The 11,086-nt window shown below is 44.0% G+C and overlaps 1 long non-coding RNA gene across 1 annotated transcript; it reads left to right on the top strand.

Annotated features, from left to right (window-relative positions):
• The first annotated feature begins 6,058 nt into the window (after positions 1-6,058).
• Positions 6,059-6,585, top strand: LOC135393091 (uncharacterized). Its single transcript, XR_010422442.1, has 2 exons — positions 6,059-6,095; positions 6,514-6,585. It is a non-coding gene; the product is annotated as an uncharacterized LOC135393091 (long non-coding RNA).
• The last annotated feature ends 4,501 nt before the right edge of the window (positions 6,586-11,086 follow it).

Genomic DNA, 11,086 nt, shown 5'->3' with positions numbered 1-11,086 from the left:
CTGAGGCCGGACAATTGCTCACCACAGAACTGCTGAGGCCGGACAATTGCTCACCACAGAACCGTTGAAGCCGGACAATTACTCACCGCCTCTCTCACCACACTTATATTGTGATTTTATTTCGCGTTTATGGCGCTTGACTTTTTTGTGTTAGCTGAACTTCTTTTTTAGCTGTCTAAGTTGCTTCAAATAGATCTAGGAAATCCACCAGTGAAGAGGCTAAGGCGAGAGGTCGTCCACTTGCAGGTACGCCTGAAGCGTCTTTGTCAGGACCTGCGTCCATGGGGCGTTCCTATAGGATTTTTCCAAGGGGTGGACAGCAAAGTGCTTCCAGGGGGCAAAGCGTGCATCCACCTCACCTCCTTCCCTGGGGCGGACGCTGCGGACTGTGCGGGTGTTCACAGGTTCATATTATTAGAAAAAAAAATCATGACCTATGAATAAAGGGTGCAAAATTTTCACAAGTGACCTTGCTCCCTTCTCGGTACGCCCATGCCTGCGTCACCAGGATCTTCCAAGACACAAGCCGGGGAAGATTTAAGAACATCTCCATTTAACCACTCAAATTCACGAATTTTCTATGTCTGTCGAAGTCGGTTTAGCGAACGCAAGCCACATTTTAGCGCCCGATTGGCTTAGCAGGGCGGACACGACTGAACAGCACGTATTAGGTTAGTCCAAGTTCATTGTTTGCATTGCTATGTCCAGGTTAGTCTAAGTTCGCTGTTGACAGTTTCCCGCGCGCGACTGTGCAATTTATAGTCAGATAACATTTATTTACAGTAGTTTATTTTGCAATGGGGATTTCGATCACTTTATTTCGAGGCAACCCAAGTTCAGCTAACATAAGAAAGTCAAGTCTATGAGCACCATAAACAAGAAATAAAATCACATCACATAAAAACGCGAAATAAGATTGCATTTAAGTGCGATGAAAGAGCGGTGAGCAATTATCCGGCTTCAGCGGTTCTGTGGTGAGCAATTGACCGGCCTCAGCAGTTTTTTGGTGAGCAATTGTCCGGTGAGCAATTGTCCTGGATCCCGCGCGACGAGGTCTCGGAGCACGATTTCCGTCTCATAACGCTCTGATTATTACCCGGAAACTTCAGTACTATATTTTTAGACACTCCTTGGTTTTCACAGGGTACTTCACATTACACCAGACCTTTCGTTCAGCGTAGACACTAGTTCAGCGGAGAATCCCCGGTGACCCGGAGCTTTTCCTTATCTTCCTTAGAAGTCCTCCCTTTGTGCGCCGTGCAAAGGCAGACGGTACAGGTTTTGGGTCATCCAACGTGCAACTAGCAAGGATTGTCGAAATATGGAAAATCCAGGGAACCGGTCTCGAAAAATAGGCCATATCTCAAAATAACGTGATCGAAGTCCCCGTTGAAAATGCATATATTATACACCGCCTTGGTTTATTCTGTATACTGGTGGCAGTACAGAAGCTTGTAGCAACATTGCGGCGCGCGTTATGCACCGGTGCGCGTTATACATGGAAGTTTTTTCAAATTCGGCTCATTTTTAGGGGTGCGCGTAATACACGAGTGCGCGTTATACACAGGAAAATACGGTACTGTAAATAAATGTTATTTGGCTATTTCTGCGCGGAAAATGCCAAAGCCCACAAAGACTAACCTGAACATGAAAATGCAAACACCGAACTTTTACTAACCTAATAATCAACTAACTAACGTGCTGTTCCGTCGCGTCCGTTTCACTTATCTCCTATTTCTTAATTTTATTCATTTATTTATTTATTTATTTATTTTTGGAATAGCAAGCCGACGTCCCGTTTGATTGACCTTTAGCCCGTTCTCCAACAACAAATAAATATTGACTATGACACGAGGTGATTCATCACTGGTGATTTTCCAAGGTCCTGCTACCTTCTACTTATTTCTGGCAGATATGTTAGCCGCGTTCTTTTATAAAGGGGAGTACTACAGAATACTGAGCGCAATGACACATTACCTTCTGTATTCGTATCAATGAAATGAAACGCAAATGCCCACTATCCTGAGGTTCTGACTTCACGCTCGTTGAACGTGGATATCGTCGGACGTAGTTCCCAACTCAACCGGAATACTGGTATTTTCATATATAGTTCTGTTTTGTTGTTGGTGGCGGTCAGACAATGATGTTGTAGTTGTTGTCTCATACTTTCTATGTTGATGAACCGTATTTTTAATGCAATCCAACCGCAATGAAACACCTGAATAAGTGGGTGTAGAGCTTTTATAACCCATAAACATCGGCCCAGAAAAAGATGTAAGGACAACTGTAACACCTGTGTCTGACTGACAATAGAGAAATACTATAGAATCCAGCGATCGATATCGCTAGCGAACTAATGCAGCAAACTATGTATATCCATTTTATGTTGCTCGTTGAATGGAATGTAGATCTAACTACTCATTATTAACACATAAAAAAAAAGAAAAAAGCACCCTATGTCTCCCAATTTCAACAAATCCGCAAAGCGAACGATAACATTCGGTCGGCTGTGATGTATTTCATCGGCTGTCTAGATTTCAGTTCTTCCTTGCATCTATATTCCAGGGGCTTTTAATGCACAATTATCCTCACTTTACCCACCACACACTTTCTTTTCGTAGTAAACATATTGTAGATTATTGTTTTTCATATTCGCTGGCTAGTCTATTTGCGAGCACCAAATGCTATGCATTCCAGTTATTTGATTTCTAATACAATAGCCACAAAACTTTTTCATAATCTACACCATTCCATTCAGTGGTCATTCACTGGAGTGCTCACCCGGTGTCTCTTTGGCCTTTCCATTTTCAGCCTTCTGACAGTTCGGCGTTATGATTTTCGGCCTTTTCATAGGCTCAATCAGCCTAAATAAATGCATTGCATTTAGCAACAGCTATTCAAAGAAAAATGAAAAAAAAAGGGAAGGAGGAAGCTCCTAAAACCCCTTGAACTCCATCTTTATGTATAAATGAACAAGATAAAATCAAAGGAACTTGACGCGCGACGAGGTCTCGGAGCACGATTTCCGTCTCATAATTGCGCTGATTATTACACGGAAACGTCAGTACTATATTTTTAGACACTCCTTGGTTCTCACAGGGTACTTCACATTACATTTACACCAGACCTTTCGTTCAGCGTAGACACTAATTCAGCGGAGAATCCCCAGTGAGTCAGTGACCCGGAGCTTTTCCTTATCTTCCTCAGAAGGCCCTTCTTTGTGCGCTGTGCAAAGACAGACGGGTACAGGTTTTGAATCACCCAACGTGCAACTAGCAAGGATTGTCGATGGAAAATCCAGGGAACCGGTCTCGAAAAATTGGCCGTATCTCAAAATAACGTGATCGAAGTCCCCGTTGCAAAATAAACTGCTGTAAATAAATGTTATCTGGCTGTTTCTGCGCGGAAACTGCCAAAGCCCACTAAGACTAACCTGAACATGAAAATGCAAACACCGAACTTGTACTAACCTAATAATCAACTAACTAACGTGCTGTTCCGTCGCGTCCGTTTCGTTTATCTCCTATTTCTTAATTTTATTTATTTATTTATTTATGTATTTTTGGAATAGCAAGCCGACGTCCCGTTTGGCTGACCTTTAGCCCGTGTTTTCTTTTTTTTTTTCCTTTTCGTCTAATAAATATATCCCCCGCCCCCGTCGCTGTGGTTGGTTTTCCTTGCTACGCGAACGTGAATTTGGGTTCCGGAAAAGACTGTTGCTCATTGCGTGGGCGGAAATAATGGCGCAGCGGCCACGTGATCGATTTTTCTTATTGGTTCGGTAACATCTCATTACGGCCTAAGTCTCAATACGGCCGAAAGTCTCATTACGGCCGAAAATCCTTCAATCCCCAAGTGTCTCATTACGGCCGATGGTAGTCTCATTTCGGTGAAGATGTTTCATTACGGCCAAAAAGAAAAAAGAAGCATCCTTCATATTAGCCATCGCTGTGTTTTATGCTTCCCCAAGTGTGTCGGTGTGCCCCCACGGCTTGTGTCACACACAATGGTTCATGCATACAATACTGTTGCATGCATCCCTCGTGAAAAATGTTTTTATTCCCATATGTATCTGTTACGCCATTTTCTCTCAGTATTCGAGCAACATTCTACTCATTGGTTCTGAGAGCAAACTGTATGTGTGTGTCCTGAAAAGGTTACTCCACATGACCTATGACCATAATCTTTTCCCCCACTAGCTGCCTTCTACAATGTACGTGCGTCCATCTGAAATTTAAAAAAAAATACATAACGTGCTGAACAAAATGACATATGCTCTTGTTTGATGCTGATCATAAGACATATGTTGTCAACCAGACTTTTTTTTATATTCAAAACATATTCAAGAAACTACAGTAAACAGTGACAATTATGTCATCATGATGCAGTTGCATAGTCAGAAAATATTTCAGAAGGTGTTTTATGAGGCTTTACATGGGGTGGAAGAGTCCCCCTCGTTCATCTTTGAGGGGCACTACAGTAGTGCTTATGCCACTGCACTGATGTCACAATGTTGTAAGCGTGTGTCACCCTGGGCATTCAGAATTACTCTAAGCTTGAATATGTAAATTCAGAATCAATATATCAGAATGGTAAGCAGCAAATGTTACCTGCAGGCTTCACGCTGAAACGCTTGTGCGCAAAACACTTCCGCCGTGGTGGGCGACGTCGTTAGTTTAACCATTCACGCTGGACAATTGCGGGCACATGGAGCAGTGGTAGCAATCTGAAAACGGTACATTTTCTCGTTATATATGAGCAATCAAAAATATACCTTCCCACATGTTTGGTTTTGTCGTTTGTAGGTAGCGCTAGTAGGGGAACAGCTCTTGGTTGGTCACATGCAAGCTACAACACGCGAGGTGCCGATATTTTGATTACGCGATCAAAAATAAAAGGTCCAGAACCATGCACACTTCCCCATGCAAATATTTCCCCAGCATCGCGAGACACCGTACCCATGTATCCACGTAAATCAGGTGCAGGAATGAAAAAGATGCCAACATACCTGTAATCCAGTGTCCCATTAGGTTTGATTCGATTTTCTGGCAGCTACCATGAAGAGCAAATGCACGATTCACAAGTTTCGTTTCGCCATTTTCATTACTGTTAATTTCGCAAGCGTCAAGCAATCCCACGTGACCTCCTTTGGATCAGTGAAAAGTGAAAATTACTCGCGTCATGAACATCGCAAATCACTTTTTGCATGCTATAGAAGGAGGGGGGATCAATACTCTTCCTTTCGTGTTTTGATATCTTGTTGTTTTGCTACTCTCACTTCGGAGTTCGGATGGTGTCTAGCAACTTTGGGTACCTCGTTTCTTGTGTGAGCGAGTGGTTGCTGTTTACGACTGTTCATATATCGATTTGTAGTGCTGTAATGAGCAAATTAGCGGACTTTATAGCGGCTCTCTATTTTCCGTCGTTGTCTTTCGAGCAGCGCCTGTTGTTTTGTGAAAATCGAGTTGAATGAATCGCCACAGCCCCAACGTATATCGCGCAGTGTTGACCAAGACCAAGTCAAGCAGGAATTCTGGTGAGTAATGCTTTCGTAGATTGTCTGGCTTAGTAGTGTGCTGTCCACACATTCTCATCCGAGTAATTTAAACGAATAAAAACAGCCGAAGTGCTTGTAATAGATGTAACTCGGTATCTGTTCGTAGGTTTGCGCCGTTTCTAGTTGGTTGCGCGTTTAGGAACAACAGATTTTTTCGAAGACGATAAGATACCGATAATGCATCACCGTACAGCAGCATTTACTCGTATCATTGTGAGCCATATTTAATTTGTTAAAATTTGTCGTCGTATTTGTTCAAAAATAAAAGCGCAAGTCGGCGTACTTGAATTGATCTACTTGAACCGCTTACGTCGAACGTCTGCAAATGTTGTACTTATGTGCCTTCGCGCACCATACTAGGCACAAAAGCATATCTGATTAGAAGAAATACTTCAAGAGGAAGTCATTCAAATACATTGTTATTTATAGCTGGTTTTCCATTCCAGGCATGGTATGTGGCTGCACGAAGGATTCCGAAAAAGAAAAACAACAACATGGGTAATAGGATGTTGCTGCCCAGGGAGTCCTGGCCGAAGAGGTGAGCTGTTAAGATCATCATAAGGTTCTGTTGTGAAGCGAGAAATTTTGTAGTAGTGCACGAATGTTAATTCGTGCACTACTTTTATAAAAAAGAAACCAGAAATGGAAAGTTATGCATGCATCATTTCATGAATTGTAATTGATCACTATTTGATATTTACATGTTTCCATTAAGGGAATGAACTAATGAACCTAAATTCATATCATGGTCATGCTCTGTGTTTACCTGGAAGTCACATTTTTAAGGCTTGTCATTCTTTTGTCTAGATGAAGATTTATGTTAACCTTGTATGAGATAACAGACACATATCAACACGTGTGCAGCTTGTGCACATTAAAACCAGCCATGTAGAGTCAAATGCCTGTTTTTTTTTAAGTATTCTAGCCTATTCATGGTTGCTCTTCGCTTCTTGCAGGTTTACTCATTCCAGAAGCAAGAATTGTACCATTGTAAGGCGAATGGAAATAAACTGACATCGACTGAGATAGGTGTTCCGTCTTGGCCAGTGACTGTAGGATGGCTCCAAAAGCGTCACAACAAAGCCAGTATTCATCTAGCTCTCTACAAGTAGCTAACTCCACATAGTAGCCTGCTTCACAGCAACATCAACACTACCTTGTGGGAGTACACGTTACACAATATATTGCATTGTGCTGTGGTATGATAACATACCGTTTGTCTCGCAATATGTGTATATAAGTATGATAAGGGCCCTAAGGGCACAGTGCATGGCTTATACCCTGCTGAATATATATCCATACCTGGCTGCGACATTGCATATCAATGCAGGTTACAATACACATTTTGACATTTGGCCGTAATGAGACTGCTTTCGGCCGTATGAAGACTTTGGCCGTAATGAGACACTTAGGGATTAAAGGATTATCGGCCGTATTGAGACTTTCGGCCGTATTGAGACATCAGCCGTAATGAGACTTCGACCGTAATCAGATACAATCATTGGTTCACGTGGAGCGTTCATGAAACAAAAGAAAATAATAAAGGTAAAAATAAAAATAAATCGATCAATAAAAGAAAGAAAGAGAAACAACAAATAAAGCTGCAGTTCTAAGTACCGTTATCCTAAGAAACATTTATCTGTGTGTAATCCGCTTGCTGGCTGTTTCAGCATTACGAACATTACAGGGCAGTCCTGTTGAACGTTACTGGAATGTTTGTGAAGTCGGCCTTCCACTAACCGTAAATACGAGAGATTCTCGTTAGCCTTATGAGACAGTTGACTGAGTAAGCACAAACCCGAAACGGCAAAATCGAGCAAATTGACGTTTCATGTCAAGCTAATAAGCTCATCTCACTTCTCTATAAGCGCACCGAAAAAAGAAAAGGTTTATCACCATTTGTGGAAAATACTGCGCCGTCTAGCATTCGGCAGCGTAATCCGAAGCGCGGCTGCGATCGAGACTAATAGGCTCAAAACAGACGCCACGGAATCCAAGTGTACACGCTGTCATTTACCGCTGCTGTGAACATGCTTCGTCGTCGTCTTCTCATATATTTATCTTTTTTTTTTTTTTCGCCTGTGATGATTCACGAGGAGTGCGCCCCTTCAGCTTTCACGAGCTCGGATGGGGACACGATCTTTCTTGTTGCCGGAACGTCACTGTTGACGAAGTGTGGAGGTATCTAGGCAGCAGCACATCGACTGTTCGTCAGGCACACCGTGGATGGGCGTTCAAGGAAGAAGGGCTCGTTCACAACATGACGGTGAATGAACAAACAGAAAACTCCGAGTTTGTGCTGATACGGGCAACGTGCACGCCATCGATGAAAAGGGGATTCTATACTGTCTCAGTATGGCCCAGGCAGAAATCAGGACTGGTTCCCGAATGGTCCCCAAGTGGTTCCATTTGCAGTTGAATGGTCCCAGATGGGTCCCCAAGTGGTATTAATGGTCCCACTCTGGCTTTAAGCGGGTTCCATTCTGGTCCCAGATGGGTCCCCAAGTGGCGTTAGTGGTCCCATTCTGGCTTTAACCGGGTTCCATTCTGGGCCCAGATGGGTCCCAAAGTGGTGCACTGTTCCCACTCTGGCTTTAAGCGGGTTCCATTCTGGGCCCAGATGGGTGCCAAAGTGGTGTGTGGTTCCCACTTTGGCTTTAAGTGGGTTCCATTCTGGGCCCAGAAGGGTGCCAAAGTGGTGTGTGGTTCCCACTCTGGCTTTAAGCGGGTTCCATTTTGGGCTCAGATGGTTCCAGCACTTCCAGCTGGAGCCTCACAGGTACCATTTTGTTCCCAGAATGGTCACTTGAGACTCCAAGTTGGGCAGCTTCCCAGCTTTCCCCCTTGAGATTTCATCTTGTCCACACTCGCCATATATCCTTCTGGTTTTGTTTGGTCTATTACTCTGACCTATTTTAGCACAAGCATGATCTCTTTTTATTGCTGTTTATCCAGGTGCGTGCGTCTGCGATCAAATATATGCTGTATCCCTGTAACTCCAATTCGAGCACATATTCTCATCTGAAGGTGCATATCATAACACAATAAGTACCAGAGAAAGGTAAAAAATACATCTCAACAACAACAAAAATTAAGCTAAATAACTAGAAGAAAGACAACGAAAAAAAAAAGAACAGGTAACTGCAAAGGCTGATGCAATGTGGAGACGCTACGGCGGCTACAAATTCAAACTTCAAAGAGCGAGAGCCGAGAGAGGGCGAGAGAGGCGAGAGTGGCAGGTGGCATGGCGCATGGCATGGCGGCATGGCAGTTGGAGAGCTTGAACGCTTGAACGCGTCGCAGCAAGTTGGTTTGGTCTTCAGTTGCCGTCGCAAGGATGGTGTATCTCCTGTGCAGTATTTACGTGTGTTTTAGTTGGCTTTGTAAGACAATGCGATGACAATGGTTCCTGTGCAACACATTGTCGATTTCCCGGAAGAGTTTTGATGCCAAGAAGACCTAAACGGCGTAGGGGCAAAACGCACTGTGAAACGCCAAACGGACTGCACGTCGCGAATGTTTGCAGGTATGAGTGATGACCGTGATGTTTTGATTGCTATTAAATACATGTTTCATTTTAGAAACTTAGGTGGAACTTGGAAGAGAAACAGGATAAGAAGATTCCGAACGTACGGTGAAGAGGAAGGGGGTGTCGCGACCTGCATGGAAAACAGGAGTGTCATGTGTCATCTTCTCTAAGAAAATACAAGATGTGAGGTGGCCAACGACCGAAAGCTCCCTGTGGTCCATGAGTGCATCGCACAGTCAGGCATATGCTTTGTCAAGACACAGTGAGTGATCAGAATTATACTACGTGGTATGTACATGTAGAGATGTATTGATTATTTCTTTCTGCTCAGTGTATGCTTTTAGCAGAATAAACGGTATTTAATTGAGCAATATGTGCATTTCTACGCATTATTTTCAGTCATGCATTCAGTGGCCCCAGCTGCTAAGTGGCCGGATCCCGGACCACTTAGCAGAGGGGACCACTGGATCAATTCCACTGGTTCCAGTTCAAGTGGGACCATCGTGAAGCTGGTTCCACTTTCAACTGGTCCCAGTCAGTAAGTGGGACCTGTCGAATAAACCACTTTGAAGTGGTCCCACTCCAGAGTGGTCCCATTCTGAAGTGGTTTAACGAACTGGTCCCCCATGGGACCACTTGGCAAGTGGGACCAGAGTGGGACCATTACTAGGGTGGGACCAGAGTGGGACCAGTTCGCTAAACCATTTTGAAATGGTCCCATTCCAGGTTTCTGCCTGGGGGTACAAAAAGGAGACCGGTCGCATCAGTGGCGCTCACTGACGATGTGTTGCAGGGTGAGGAAATGTTTCGTTTTCTCTTCGCGAATGTGCTCGTTCACTAATAAAGGACTTCTATAATTTGGTTGTTCCATGCTCAGCGAAACGTACCACCATGTCGCGGCAGTTTTGTTCCATGCAGCAGACACTGCGCGTGCGAAGACGTGCACGGACCTGCCCCCCCCCCCCCGCAAGGTCTGTATATATCTTTGGTTAACATGCTCTCCACCTCCAACACACAACTCTAGTTCGTCAGTAGCGCAGGCAGCAAATATTTCGGGAGGGGTTCTAGGAAACTTTGCGTTCTTATATGAGGGAGAGAACTTCACCATCGTTTTGGCTCTACCGAATGTATTACCTCATGCATGTTTACGGGAGGTTTGAACCCCTCCCCACACACACAATGCCACTGCTTAGAAGATGCAAACATTGCTGTTGCCTCTGATATCTTCATTTGCAAGCAAGTACATACCTACACAACACTTGACAAAGGCTTCTGAAGCTTTAATGTTGACCCCTCTAGAAGGCATGGAAGAAATAGAAGCATGTTGTGAGGCATGCCATATTTTAAGAATATTTTGCCATCCATTCATGAAACCATTTCAATTTCAGGCAAAAAGGCCACGACTCCCACTGTACTGAGAGACATAACATTCCAAAAATTCTTGGTCACCAAGCCAGCAAGGAAGACAAGGAAACGGGTCTATAATCCATGCCAAGATGCAATGGAAGATGGAAGTGAGGCATATACGGACCTTGTAGAAGATATGAGAGAGAGCTGCCCCAGCATGCTTTGGTTGCGTTACGCTGCTCCAGTCAAAAAGTGTGTTTGTGTGCCAATAGATGATGATGTTAGCCTGACATCTGAGGCAGCTATAAAAGTCGTGAACGACCACTTGGCATCAATGAAGCCACTTACAGCTGAAGAGCGGGCAGATGTCACAGCGAGAACAGCTGGACAAGCTGAAAACAGAGAATGGCACCGAGAACGGATCGGCCGGATTACATCATCGGTCTTCAAAAGAGCTGCCAAGTGTAGGTTGCCTAACGGGCTTGTAAAGAGTGTGCTGTACCCCAAACAGTCAGCATATTCTGAAGCCATTGCCTACGGCAGAAGAAATGAAGGAGCTGCAGTGGATGCATACTGCGAACTTATGGGTGCCTATGACAAAGACATTTCTGTTGAAGTGACAGGGCTGCATGTACATCCCACGTACCCCTTCC

Source organism: Ornithodoros turicata, chromosome 4 (genome assembly GCF_037126465.1).
Source record: "Ornithodoros turicata isolate Travis chromosome 4, ASM3712646v1, whole genome shotgun sequence".
Lineage (NCBI taxonomy): Eukaryota > Metazoa > Arthropoda > Arachnida > Ixodida > Argasidae > Ornithodoros > Ornithodoros turicata.
Note: the sequence above shows the minus strand (reverse complement) of the source record. Positions and strands in the feature narration are given on the sequence as shown.